Here is a 15387-nt window from a genome sequence, read left to right as displayed (position 1 = left end):
AGGGAGAATAAAAAGATGTTTTGGAACGAGGTAAATAGAGTGCGTAAGACAAGAGAACAAATGGGAACTTCAGTGAAGGGGGCTAATGGGGAGGTGATAACAAGTAGTGGTGATGTGAGAAGGAGATGGAGTGAGTATTTTGAAGGTTTGTTGAATGTGTTTGATGAAAGAGTGGCAGATATAGGGTGATTTGGTTGAGGTGGTGTGCAAAGTGAGAGGGTTAGGGAGGATGATTTGGTAAACAGAGAAGAGGTAGTAAAAGCATTGAGGAAGATGAAAGCCGGCAAGGCGGCGGGTTTGGATGGCATTGCAGTGGAATTTATTAAAAAAAGGGGGTGGCTGTATTGTTGACTGTTGTTAAGGTTATTTAATGTATGTATGACTCATGGTGAGGTGCCTGAGGATTGGCGGAATGCTTGCATAGTGCCATTGTACAAAGGCAAAGGGGACAAAGGTGAGTGCTCAAATTACAGAGGTGTAAGTTTGTTGAGTATTCCTGGTAAATTATATGGGAAGGTATTGATTGAGAGGGTGAAGGCATGTACAGAGCATCAGATTGGGGAAGAGCAGTGTGCTTTCGGAAGTGGTAGAGGATGTGTGGATCAGGTGTTTGCTTTGAAGAATGTATGTGAGAAATACTTAGAAAAGCAAATGGATTTGTATGTAGCATTTATGGATCTGGAGAAGGCATATGATAGAGTTGATAGAGATGCTCTGTGGAAGGTATTAAGAATATATGGTGTGGGAGGCAAGTTGTTAGAAGCAGTGAAAAGTTTGTATCGAGAATGTAAGGCATGCGTACGTGTAGGAGGAGAAGAAGGTGATTGGTTCTCAGTGAATGTAGGTTTGCAGCAGGGGTGTGTGATGTCTCCATGGTTGTTTAATTTGTTTATGGATGGAGTTGTTAGGGAGGTAAATGCAAGTGTTTTGGAAAGAGGGGCAAGTATGAAGTCTGTTGTGGATGAGAGAGCTTGGGAAGTGAGTCAGTTGTTGTTCGCTGAAGATACAGCGCTGGTGGCTGATTCATGTGTGCGAGGTAGCGCTAGGAAAAGACAACAAAGGCCCCATTCGTTCACACTCAGTCTCTAGCTGTCATGCAATAATGCCAGAAACCATAGCTCCCTTTCCACTCTCTTCACCCCAACGTTCTCTTTTCTGAAAACCCCCACAAATCTTCACCTTCGCCCCCACAAGATAATGATCAGACATCCCTCCAGTTGCACCTCTCAGCACATTAACATCCAAAAGTCTCTCTTTTGTGCGTCTATCAATTAACACGTAATCCAATAACGCTCTCTGGCTATCTCTCCTACTTACATACGTATACTTATGTATATCTCGCTTTTTAAACCAGGTATTCCCAATCACCAGTCCTTTTTCAGCACATAAACCTACAAGCTCTTCACCATTTCCATTTACAACACTGAACACTCCATGTATACCAATTATTCCCTCAACTGCCACATTACTCACCTTTGCATTCAAATCACCCATCACTATATCCTGGTCTTGTGCATCAAAACCACTAACACACTCATTCAGCTGCTCCCAAAAACTTGCCTCTCATGATCTTTCTTCTCATGTCCAGGTGCATATGCACCAATAATCACCCATCTCTCTCCATCAACTTTCAGTTTTACCCATATCAATCTAGAATTTACTTTCGTACACTCTATCACATACTCCCACAACTCCTGATTCAGGAGTAGTGCTACTCCTTCGCTTGCTCTTGTCCTCTCACTAACCCCTGACTTTACTCCCAAGACATTCCCAAACCACTCTTCCCCTTTACCCTTGAGCTTCGTTTAACTCAGAGCCAAAACATCCAGGTTCCTTTCCTCAAACATACTACCTTTCTCTCCTTTTTTCTCATCTTGGTTACATCCACACACATTTAGACACCTCAAGTGACTCCTTCTTCTGTTTCCCCTTTTAGAAAGTTAAAATTCAAGGAGGGGAGGGTTTCATGCCCCCCCGCTCCCGTCCCCTTTAGTCGCCTTCTACGACACGTGAGGAATGCATGGGAATGTGTTCAGTGTTGTAAATGGAAATGGTGAAGAGCTTGTAGATTTATGTGCTGAAAAAGGACTGGTGATTGGGAATACCTGGTTTAAAAAGCGAGATATACATAAGTATATGTATGTATGTAGGAGAGATGGCCAGAGAGCATTATTGGATTACGTGTTAATTGACAGGCGCGCGAAAGAGATACTTTTGGATGTTAATGTGCTGAGAGGTGCAACTGGAGGGATGTCTGATCATTATCTTGTGGAGGCTAAGGTGAAGATTTGTATGGGTTTTCAGAAAAGAAGAGTGAATGTTGGGGTGAAGAGGGTGATGAGAGTAAGTGAGCTTGGGAAGGAGACTTGTGTGAGGAAGTACCAGGAGAGACTGAGTACAGAATGGAAAAAGGTGAGAACAATGGAAGTAAGGGGAGTGGGGGAGGAATGGGATGTATTTAGGGAATCAGTGATGGATTGCGCAAAAGATGCTTGTGGCATGAGAAGCGTGGGAGGTGGGTTGATTAGAAAGTAGTGAGTGGTGGGATGAAGTAAGATTATTAGTGAAAGAGAAGAGAGAGGCATTTGGACGATTTTTGCAGGGAAAAAATGCAATTGAGTGGGAGATGTATAAAAGAAAGAGACAGGAGGTCAAGAGAAAGGTGCAAGAGGTGAAAAAGAGGGCAAATGAGAGTTGGGGTGAGAGAGTATCATTAAATTTTAGGGAGAATAAAAAGACGTTTTGGAAGGAGGTAAATAAAGTGCGTAAGACAAGGGAGCAAATGGGAACTTCAGTGAAGGGCACTAATGGGGAGGTGATAACAAGTAGTGGTGATGTGAGAAGGAGGTGGAGTGAGTATTTTGAAGGTTTGTTGAATGTGTTTGATGATAGAGTGGCAGATATAGGGTGTTTTGGTCGAGGTGGTGTGCAAAGTGAGAGGGTTAGGGAAAATGATTTGGTAAACAGAAAAGAGGTAGTAAAAACTTTGCGGAAGATGAAAGCCGGCAAAGCAGCAGGTTTGGATGGTATTGCAGTGGAATCTATTAAAAAAGGGGGTGACTGTATTATTGACTGGTTGGTAAGGTTATTTAATGTATGTATGACTCATGGTGAGGTGCCTGAGGATTGGCGGAATGCGTGCATAGTGCCATTGTACAAAGGCAAAGGGATAAGAGTGAGTGCTCAAATTACAGAGGTATAAATTTGTTGAGTATTCCTGGTAAATTATATGGGAGGGTATTGATTGAGAGGATGAAGGCATGTAAAGAGCATGAGATTGGGGAAGAGCAGTGTGGTTTCAGAAGTGGTAGAGGATGTGTGGATCAGGTGTTTGCTTTGAAGAATGTATGTGAGAAATACTTAGAAAAGCAAATGGATTTGTATGTAGCATTTATGGATCTGGAGAAGGCATATGATAGAGTTGATAGAGATGCTCTGTGGAAGGTATTAAGAATATATGGTGTGGGAGGCAAGTTGTTAGAAGCAGTAAAAAGTTTGTATCGAGGATGTAAGGCATGTGTACGTGTAGGAAGAGAGGAAAGTGATTGGTTCTCAGTGAATGTAGGTTTGCGGCAGGGGTGTGTGATATCTCCATGGTTGTTTAATTTGTTTATGGATGGGGTTGTTAGGGAGGTGAATGCAAGAGTTTTGGAAAGAGGGGCAAGTATGAAGTCTGTTGTGGATGAGAGAGCTTGGGAAGTGAGTCAGTTGTCGTTCACTGATGATACAGCGCTGGTGGCTGATTCATGTGAGAAACTGCAGAAGCTGGTGACTGAGTTTGGTAAAGTGTGTGAAAGAAGAAAGTTAAGAGTAAATGTGAATAAGAGCAAGGTTATGAGGTACAGTAGGGTTGAGGGTCAAGTCAATTTGGAGGTAAGTTTGAATGGAGAAAAACTGGAGGAAGTAAAGTGTTTTAGATATCTTGGAGTGGATCTGGCAGCGGATGGAACCATGGAAGCGGAAGTGAATCATAGGGTGGGGGAGGGGGCGAAAATCCTGGGAGCCTTGAAGAATGTGTGGAAGTCGAGAACATTATCTCGGAAAGCAAAAATGGGTATGTTTGAAGGAATAGTGGTTCCAACAATATTGTATGGTTGCGAGGCGTGGGCTATGGATAGAGTTGTGCGCAGGAGGGTGAATGTGCTGGAAATGAGATGTTTGAGGACAATGTGTGGTGTGAGGTGGTTTGATCGAGTAAGTAATGTAAGGGTAAGAGAGATGTGTGGAAATAAAAAGAGCGTGGTTGAGAGAGCAGAAGAGGGTGTTTTGAAATGGTTTGGGCACATGGAGAGAATGAGTGAGGAAAGATTGACCAAGAGGATACATGTGTCGGAGGTGGAGGGAACGAGGAGAAGTGGGAGACCAAATTGGAGGTGGAAAGATGGAGTGAAAAAGATTTTGAGTGATCGGGGCCTGAACATGCAGGAGGGTGAAAGGTGGGCAAGAAATAGAGTGAATTGGATCGATGTGGTATACCGGGGTTGACGTGCTGTCAGTGGATTGAATCAGGGCATGTGAAGCGTCTGGGGTAAACCATGGAAAGTTGTGTGTTGCCTGGATGTGGAAAGGGAGCTGTGGTTTCGGACATTATTGCATGACAGCTAGAGACTGAGTGTGAACGAATGGGGCCTTTGTTGTCTTTTCCTAGCGCTACCTCGCACACATTTGGGGTAGGGGGATGGTATTCCATGTGTGGCGAGGTGGCGATGGGAATGAATAAAGGCAGACAGTGTGAACTGTGTGCATGGGTATATATGTATGTGTCTGTGTGTGTATATATATGTGAACATTGAGATGTATAGGTATTTATATTTGCGTGTGTGGACGTGTATGTATATACATGTGTATGGGGGTTGGTCGGGCCATTTCTTTCGTCTGTTTCCTTGCGCTACCTCGCAAACGCAGAAGACAGCAACAAAGGCAGCAGGTTTGGATGGTATTGCAGTGGAATTTATTAAAAAAGGGGGTGACTGTATTGTTGACTGGTTGGTAAGGTTATTTAATGTATGTATGACTCATGGTGAGGTGCCTGAGGATTGGCGGAATGCGTGCATAGTGCCATTGTACAAAGGCAAAGGGGATAAGAGTGAGTGCTCAAATTACAGATGTATAAGTTTGTTAAGTATTCCTGGTAAATTATATGGGAGGGTATTGATTGAGACGGTGAAGGCATGTACAGAGCATCAGATTGGGGAAGAGCAGTGTGGTTTCAGAAGTGGTAGAGGATGTGTGGATCAGGTGTTTGCCTTGAAGAATGTATGTGAGAAATACTTAGAAAAGCAAATGGATTTGTATGTAGCATTTATGGATCTGGAGAAGGCATATGATAGAGTTGATAGAGATGCTCTGTGGAAGGTATTAAGAATATATGGTGTGGGAGGAAAGTTGTTAGAAGCAGTGAAAAGTTTTTATCGAGGATGTAAGGCATGTGTACGTGTAGGAAGAGAGGAAAGTGATTGGTTCTCAGTGAATGTAGGTTTGCGGCAGGGGTGTGTGATGTCTCCATGGTTGTTTAATTTGTTTATGGATGGGGTTGTTAGGGAGGTAAATGCAAGAGTTTTGGAAAGAGGGGCAAGTATGAAGTCTGTTGTGGATGAGAGAGCTTGGGAAGTGAGTCAGTTGTTGTTCGCTGATGATACAGCGCTGGTGGCTGATTCATGTGAGAAACTGCAGAAGCTGGTGACTGAGTTTGGTAAAGTGTGTGGAAGAAGAAAGTTAAGAGTAAATGTGAATAAGAGCAAGGTTATTAGGTACAGTAGGGTTGAGGGTCAAGTCAATTGGGAGGTGAGTTTGAATGGAGAAAAACTGGAGGAAGTGAAGTGTTTTAGATATCTGGGAGTGGATCTGGCAGCGGATGGAACCATGGAAGCGGAAGTGGATCATAGGGTGGGGGAGGGGGCGAATATTCTGGGGGCCTTGAAAAATGTGTGGAAGTCGAGAACATTATCTCGGAAAGCAAAAATGGGTATGTTTGAAGGAATAGAGGTTCCAACAATGTTGTATGGTTGCGAGGCGTGGGCTATGGATAGAGTTGTGCGCAGGAGGCTGGATGTGCTGGAAATGAGATGTTTGAGGACAATGTGTGGTGTGAGGTGGTTTGATCGAGTGAGTAACGTAAGGGTAAGAGAGATGTGTGGAAATAAAAAGAGCGTGGTTGAGAGAGCAGAAGAGGGTGTTTTGAAGTGGTTTGGGCACATGGAGAGAATCAGTGAGGAAAGATTGACCAAGAGGATATATGTGTCGGAGGTGGAGGGAACGAGGAGAAGAGGGAGACCAAATTGGAGGTGGAAAGATGGAGTGAAAAAGATTTTGTGTGATCGGGGCCTGAACATGCAGGAGGGTGAAAGGAGGGCAAGGAATAGAGTGAATTGGAGCGATGTGGTATACCGGGGTTGATGTGCTGTCAGTGGATTGAATCAAGGCATGTGAAGCGTCTGGGGTAAACCATGGAAAGCTGTGTAGGTATGTATATTTGCGTGTGTGGACGTATTGTATATACATGTGTATGGGGGGGGGGTTGGGCCATTTCTTTCGTCTGTTTCCTTGCGCTACCTCGCAAATGCGGGAGACAGCGACAAAGTATAATAAGAAAAAAAAAAAAATATATATATATATATATATATATATATATATATATATATCTTTCATACTATTCGCCATTTCCCGCATTAGCGAGGTAGCGTTAAGAAGAGAGGACTGGGCCTTTGAGGGAATATCCTCACCTGGCCCCCCTTCTCTGTTCCTTCTTTTGGAAAATTGAAAAAAAAAAAATGAGAGGGGAGGATTTCCAGCCACCCGCTCCCTCCCCTTTTAGTCGCCTTCTACGACACGCAGGGAATACGTGGGAAGTATTTTTTTTTTTTTTATATATATATATATCCCTGGGGATAGGGGAGAAAGAATACTTCCCACGTATTCCCTGCGTGTCGTAGAAGGCGACTGAAAGGGGAGGGAGCGGGGGGCTGGAAATCCTCCCCTCTCAATTTTTTTTAATTTTCCAAAGGAAGGAACAGAGAAGGGGGCCAGGTGAGGATATTCCCTCAGTGGCCCAGTTCTCTGTTCTTAACGCTACCTCGCTAACGCGGGAAATGGCGAATAGTTTGAAAAATATATATATATATATATATATATATATATATATATATATATATATATATATATATATATATATATATATATATATATTTTTTTTTTTTTTTCTTATACTTTGTCGCTGTCTCCCGCGTTTGCGAGGTAGCGCAAGGAAACAGACAAAAGAAATGGCCCAACCCCCCCCATACACATGTACATACACACGTCCACACACGGAAATATACATACCTACACAGCTTTCCATGGTTTACCCCGGACGCTTCACATGCCTTGATTCAATCCACTGACAGCACGTCAACCCCTGTATACCACATCGCTCCAATTCACTCTATTCCTTGCCCTCCTTTCACCCTCCTGCATGTTCAGGCCCCGATCACACAAAATCCTTTTCACTCCATCTTTCCACCTCCAATTTGGTCTCCCTCTTCTCCTCGTTCCCTCCACCTCCGACACATATATCCTCTTGGTCAATCTTTCCTCACTCATTCTCTCCATGTGCCCAAACCATTTCAAAACACCCTCTTCTGCTCTCTCAACCACGCTCTTTTTATTTCCACACATCTCTCTTACCTTTACGTTACTTACCCGATCAAACCACCTCACACCACACATTGTCCTCAAACATCTCATTTCCAGCACATCCATCCTCCTGCGCACAACTCTATCCATAGCCCACGCCTCGCAACCATACAACATTGTTGGAACCACTATTCCTTCAAACATACCCATTTTTGCTTTCCGGGATAATGTTCTCGACTTCCACACATTTTTCAAGGCTCCCAAAATTTTCGCCCCCTCCCCCACCCTATGATCCACTTCCGCTTCCATGGTTCCATCCGCTGACAGATCCACTCCCAGATATCTAAAACACTTCACTTCCTCCAGTTTTTCTCCATTCAAACTCACCTCCCAATTGACTTGACCCTCAACCCTACTGTACCTAATAACCTTGCTCTTATTCACATTTACTCTTAACTTTCTTCTTCCACACACTTTACCAAACTCCGTCACCAGCTTCTGCAGTTTCTCACATGAATCCGCCACCAGCGCTGTATCATCAGCGAACAACAACTGACTCACTTCCCAAGCTCTCTCATCCCCAACAGACTTCATACTTGCCCCTCTCTCCAAGACTCTTGCATTTACCTCCCTAACAACCCCATCCATAAACAAATTAAACAACCATGGAGACATCACACACCCCTGCCGCAAACCTACATTCACTGAGAACCAATCACTTTCCTCTCTTCCTACACGTACACATGCCTTACATCCTCGATAAAAACTTTTCACTGCTTCTAACAACTTGCCTCCCACACCATATATTCTTAATACCTTCCACAGAGCATCTCTATCAACTCTATCATATATATATATATATATATATATATGTATATATATAATGTATATATATATATATATATATATATATATATATATATATATATATATATGTATGTATTTTTGCTTTGTCGCTGTCTCCTGCGTTTGCGAGGTAGCGCAAGGAAACAGACGAAAGAAATTGCCCAACCCACCCCCATACACATGTATATACATACGTCCACACACGCAAATATACATACCTACACAGCTTTCCATGGTTTACCCCAGACGCCTCACATGCCCTGATTCAATCCACTGACAGCACGTCAACCCCGGTATACCACATCGATCCAATTCACTCTATTTCTTGCCCTCCTTTCACCCTCCTGCATGTTCAGGCCCCGATCACACAAAATCTTTTTCACTCCATCTTTCCACCTCCAATTTGGTCTCCCACTTCTCCTCGTTCCCTCCACCTCCGACACATGTATCCTCTTGGTCAATCTTTCCTCACTCATTCTCTCCATGTGCCCAAACCATTTCAAAACACCCTCTTTTGCTGTCTCAACCATGCTCTTTTTATTTCCACACATCTCTCTTACCCTTACATTACTTACTCGATCAAACCACCTCATACCACATATTGTCCTCAAACATCTCATTTCCAGCACATCCATCCTCCTGCGCACAACTCTATCCATAGCCCACGCCTCGCAACCATACAACATTGTTGCAACCATTATTCCTTCAAACATACCCATTTTTGCTTTCCGAGATAATGTTCTTGACTTCCACACATTCTTCAAGGCTCCCAGAATTTTCACCCCCTCCCCCACCCTATGATCCACTTCCTCTTCCATGGTTCCATCCACTGCCAGATCCACTCCCAGATATCTAAAACACTTTACTTCCTCCAGTTTTTCTCCATTCAAACTTACCTCCCAATTGACTTGACCCTCAACCCTACTGTACCTAATAACCTTACTCTTATTCACATTTACTCTTAACTTTCTTCTTTCACACACTTTACCAAACTCAGTCACCATATATATATATACATATATATATATATATATATATATATATATATATATATTTTTTTTTAACTATTCCCCATTTTCCGCGTTAGCGAGGTAGCGTTAAGAACAGAGGACTGGGCCATTGAGGGAATATCCTCACCTGGCCCCCTTCTCTGTTCCTTCTTTTGGAAAATTAAAAAATTTGAGAGGGGAGGATTTCCAGCCCCCTGCTCCCTCCCCTTTTAGTCGCCTTCTACGACGCGCAGGGAATACGTGGGAAGTATTCTTTCTCCGATATCCCCAGGAGGTCAAGAGAAAGGTGCAAGAGGTGAAAAAAAGGGCAAATGAGAGTTGGGGTGAGAGAGTATCATTAAATTTTAGGGAGAATAAAAAGATGTTCTGGAAGGAGGTAAATAAAGTGCGTAAGACAAGGGAGCAAATGGGAACTTCAGTGAAGGGCGCAAATGGGGAGGTGATAACAAGTAGTGGTGATGTGAGAAGGAGATGGAGTGAGTATTTTGAAGGTTTGTTGAATGTGTTTGATGATAGAGTGGCAGATATAGGGTGTTTTGGTCGAGGTGGTGTGCAAAGTGAGAGGGTTAGGGAAAATGATTTGGTAAACAGAGAAGAGGTAGTAAAAGCTTTGCGGAAGATGAAAGCCGGCAAGGCAGTAGGTTTGGATGGTATTGCAGTGGAATTTATTAAAAAAGGGGGTGACTGTATTGTTGACTGGTTGGTAAGGTTATTTAATGTATGTATGACTCATGGTGAGGTGCCTGAGGATTGGCGGAATGCTTGCATAGTGCCATTGTACAAAGGCAAAGGGGACAAAGGTGAGTGCTCAAATTACAGAGGTGTAAGTTTGTTGAGTATTCCTGGTAAATTATATGGGAAGGTATTGATTGAGAGGGTGAAGGCATGTACAGAGCATCAGATTGGGGAAGAGCAGTGTGCTTTCGGAAGTGGTAGAGGATGTGTGGATCAGGTGTTTGCTTTGAAGAATGTATGTGAGAAATACTTAGAAAAGCAAAGGGATTTGTATGTAGCATTTATGGATCTGGAGAAGGCATATGATAGAGTTGATAGAGATGCTCTGTGGAAGGTATTAAGAATATATGGTGTGGGAGGCAAGTTGTTAGAAGCAGTGAAAAGTTTGTATCGAGAATGTAAGGCATGCGTACGTGTAGGAGGAGAAGAAGGTGATTGGTTCTCAGTGAATGTAGGTTTGCAGCAGGGGTGTGTGATGTCTCCATGGTTGTTTAATTTGTTTATGGATGGAGTTGTTAGGGAGGTAAATGCAAGTGTTTTGGAAAGAGGGGCAAGTATGAAGTCTGTTGTGGATGAGAGAGCTTGGGAAGTGAGTCAGTTGTTGTTCGCTGATGATACAGCGCTGGTGGCTGATTCATGTGTGCGAGGTAGCACTAGGAAAAGACAACAAAGGCCCCATTCGTTCACACTCAATCTCTAGCTGTCATGCAATAATGCCAGAAACCATAGCTCCCTTTCCACTCTCTTCACCCCAACGTTCTCTTTTCTTTTCTGAAAACCCCCACAAATCTTCACCTTCGCCCCCACAAGATAATGATCAGACATCCCTCCAGTTGCACCTCTCAGCACATTAACATCCAAAAGTCTCTCTTTCGTGCGTCTATCAATTAACACGTAATCCAATAACGCTCTCTGGCTATCTCTCCTACTTACATACGTATACTTATGTATATCTCGCTTTTTAAACCAGGTATTCCCAATCACCAGTCCTTTTTCAGCACATAAACCTATAAGCTCTTCACCATTTCCATTTACAACACTGAACACTCCATGTATACCAATTATTCCCTCAACTGCCACATTACTCACCTTTGCATTCAAATCACCCATCACTATATCCTGGTCTTGTGCATCAAAACCACTAACACACTCATTCAGCTGCTCCCAAAAACTTGCCTCTCATGATCTTTCTTCTCATGTCCAGGTGCATATGCACCAATAATCACCCATCTCTCTCCATCAACTTTCAGTTTTACCCATATCAATCTAGAATTTACTTTCGTACACTCTATCACATACTCCCACAACTCCTGATTCAGGAGTAGTGCTACTCCTTCGCTTGCTCTTGTCCTCTCACTAACCCCTGACTTTACTCCCAAGACATTCCCAAACCACTCTTCCCCTTTACCCTTGAGCTTCGTTTAACTCAGAGCCAAAACATCCAGGTTCCTTTCCTCAAACATACTACCTTTCTCTCCTTTTTTCTCATCTTGGTTACATCCACACACATTTAGACACCTCGAGTGACTCCTTCTTCTGTTTCCCCTTTTAGAAAGTTAAAATTCAAGGAGGGGAGGGTTTCATGCCCCCCCGCTCCCGTCCCCTTTAGTCGCCTTCTACGACACGTGAGGAATGCATGGGAATGTGTTCAGTGTTGTAAATGGAAATGGTGAAGAGCTTGTAGATTTATGTGCTGAAAAAGGACTGGTGATTGGGAATACCTGGTTTAAAAAGCGAGATATACATAAGTATATGTATGTAAGTAGGAGAGATGGCCAGAGAGCATTATTGGATTACGTGTTAATTGACAGGCGCGCGAAAGAGATACTTTTGGATGTTAATGTGCTGAGAGGTGCAACTGGAGGGATGTCTCATCATTATCTTGTGGAGGCTAAGGTGAAGATTTGTATGGGTTTTCAGAAAAGAAGAGTGAATGTTGGGGTGAAGAGGGTGATGAGAGTAAGTGAGCTTGGGAAGGAGACGTGTGTGAGGAAGTACCAGGAGAGACTGAGTACAGAATGGAAAAAGGTGAGAACAATGGAAGTAAGGGGAGTGGGGGAGGAATGGGATGTATTTAGGGAATCAATGATGGATTGCGCAAAAGATGCTTGTGGCATGAGAAGCGTGGGAGGTGGGTTGATTAGAAAGAGTAGTGAGTGGTGGGATGAAGTAAGATTATTAGTGAAAGAGAAGAGAGAGGCATTTGGACGATTTTTGCAGGGAAAAAATGCAATTGAGTGGGAGATGTATAAAAGAAAGAGACAGGAGGTCAAGAGAAAGGTGCAAGAGGTGAAAAAGAGGGCAAATGAGAGTTGGGGTGAGAGAGTATCATTAAATTTTAGGGAGAATAAAAAGACGTTTTGGAAGGAGGTAAATAAAGTGCATAAGACAAGGGAGCAAATGGGAACTTCAGTGAAGGGCACTAATGGGGAGGTGATAACAAGTAGTGGTGATGTGAGAAGGAGATGGAGTGAGTATTTTGAAGGTTTCTTGAATGTGTTTGATGATAGAGTGGCAGATATAGGGTGTTTTGGTCGAGGTGGTGTGCAAAGTGAGAGGGTTAGGGAAAATGATTTGGTAAACAGAGAAGAGGTAGTAAAACTTTGCGGAAGATGAAAGCCGGCAAAGCAGCAGGTTTGGATGGTATTGCAGTGGAATCTATTGAAAAAGGGGGTGACTGTATTATTGACTGGTTGGTAAGGTTATTTAATGTATGTATGACTCATGGTGAGGTGCCTGAGGATTGGCGGAATGCGTGCATAGTGCCATTGTACAAAGGCAAAGGGATAAGAGTGAGTGCTCAAATTACAGAGGTATAAGTTTGTTGAGTATTCCTGGTAAATTATATGGGAGGGTATTGATTGAGAGGGTGAAGGCATGTAAAGAGCATGAGATTGGGGAAGAGCAGTGTGGTTTCAGAAGTGGTAGAGGATGTGTGGATCAGGTGTTTGCTTTGAAGAATGTATGTGAGAAATACTTAGAAAAGCAAATGGATTTGTATGTAGCATTTATGGATCTGGAGAAGGCATATGATAGAGTTGATAGAGATGCTCTGTGGAAGGTATTAAGAATATATGGTGTGGGAGGCAAGTTGTTAGAAGCAGTAAAAAGTTTGTATCGAGGATGTAAGGCATGTGTACGTGTAGGAAGAGAGGAAAGTGATTGGTTCTCAGTGAATGTAGGTTTGCGGCAGGGGTGTGTGATATCTCCATGGTTGTTTAATTTGTTTATGGATGGGGTTGTTAGGGAGGTGAATGCAAGAGTTTTGGAAAGAGGGGCAAGTATGAAGTCTGTTGTGGATGAGAGAGCTTGGGAAGTGAGTCAGTTGTCGTTCGCTGATGATAAGCGCTGGTGGCTGATTCATGTGAGAAACTGCAGAAGCTGGTGACTGAGTTTGGTAAAGTGTGTGAAAGAAGAAAGTTAAGAGTAAATGTGAATAAGAGCAAGGTTATGAGGTACAGTAGGGTTGAGGGTCAAGTCAATTTGGAGGTAAGTTTGAATGGAGAAAAACTGGAGGAAGTAAAGTGTTTTAGATATCTGGGAGTGGATCTGGCAGCGGATGGAACCATGGAAGCGGAAGTGAATCATAGGGTGGGGGAGGGGGCGAAAATCCTGGGAGCCTTGAAGAATGTTTGGAAGTCGAGAACATTATCTCGGAAAGCAAAAATGGGTATGTTTGAAGGAATAGTGGTTCCAACAATATTGTATGGTTGCGAGGCGTGGGCTATGGATAGAGTTGTGCGCAGGAGGGTGGATGTGCTGGAAATGAGATGTTTGAGGACAATGTGTGGTGTGAGGTGGTTTGATCGAGTAAGTAACGTAAGGGTAAGAGAGATGTGTGGAAATAAAAAGAGCGTGGTTGAGAGAGCAGAAGAGGGTGTTTTGAAATGGTTTGGGCACATGGAGAGAATGAGTGAGGAAAGATTGACCAAGAGGATACATGTGTCGGAGGTGGAGGGAACGAGGAGAAGAGGGAGACCAAATTGGAGGTGGAAAGATGGAGTGAAAAAGATTTTGAGTGATCGGGGCCTGAACATGCAGGAGGGTGAAAGGTGGGCAAGAAATAGAGTGAATTGGATCAATGTGGTATACCGGGGTTGACGTGCTGTCAGTGGATTGAATCAGGGCATGTGAAGCGTCTGGGGTAAACCATGGAAAGTTGTGTGTGGCCTGGATGTGGAAAGGGAGCTGTGGTTTCGGACATTATTGCATGACAGCTAGAGACTGAGTGTGAACGAATGGGGCCTTTGTTGTCTTTTCCTAGCGCTACCTCGCACACATTTGGGGTAGGGGGATGGTATTCCATGTGTGGCGAGGTGGCGATGGGAATGAATAAAGGCAGACAGTGTGAACTGTGTGCATGGGTATATATGTATGTGTCTTTGTGTGTATATATATGTGAACATTGAGATGTATAGGTATTTATATTTGCGTGTGTGGACGTATATGTATATACATTTGTATGGGGGTTGGTCGGCCATTTCTTTCGTCTGTTTCCTTGCGCTACCTCGCAAACGCAGAAGACAGCGACAAAGGCAGCAGGTTTGGATGGTATTGCAGTGGAATTTATTAAAAAAGGGGGTGACTGTATTGTTGACTGGTTGGTAAGGTTGTTTAATGTATGTATGACTCATGGTGAGGTGCCTGAGGATTGGCGGAATGCGTGCATAGTGCCATTGTACAAAGGCAAAGGGGATAAGAGTGAGTGCTCAAATTACAGAGGTATAAGTTTGTTGAGTATTCCTGGTAAATTATATGGGAGGGTATTGATTGAGAGGGTGAAGGCATGTACAGAGCATCAGATTGGGGAAGAGCAGTGTGGTTTCAGAAGTGGTAGAGGATGTGTGGATCAGGTGTTTGCTTTGAAGAATGTATGTGAGAAATACTTAGAAAAGCAAATGGATTTGTATGTAGCATTTATGGATCTGGAGAAGGCATATGATAGAGTTGATAGAGATGCTCTGTGGAAGGTATTAAGAATATATGGTGTGGGAGGAAAGTTGTTAGAAGCAGTGAAAAGTTTTTATCGAGGATGTAAGGCATGTGTACGTGTAGGAAGAGAGGAAAGTGATTGGTTCTCAGCGAATGTAGGTTTGCGGCAGGGGTGTGTGATGTCTCCATGGTTGTTTAATTTGTTTATGGATGGGGTTGTTAGGGAGGTAAATGCAAGAGTTTTGGAAAGAGG

General features: G+C 43.3%; 1 protein-coding gene across 9 annotated transcripts in view; it reads left to right on the top strand.

Annotated features, from left to right (window-relative positions):
* The window catches only part of LOC139747272 (DNA topoisomerase 2-binding protein 1-like), a 688948-nt gene that overhangs the window by 46766 nt on the left and 626795 nt on the right, over positions 1-15387 (top strand). The gene's annotated exons all lie outside the window — the stretch shown is intronic.

Source organism: Panulirus ornatus, chromosome 68 (assembly GCF_036320965.1).
Source record: "Panulirus ornatus isolate Po-2019 chromosome 68, ASM3632096v1, whole genome shotgun sequence".
Taxonomy (NCBI): Eukaryota; Metazoa; Arthropoda; class Malacostraca; order Decapoda; family Palinuridae; genus Panulirus; species Panulirus ornatus.
The sequence above is the reverse complement of the archived record's forward strand: the minus strand, read 5'-3'. Positions and strand labels throughout refer to the sequence as shown.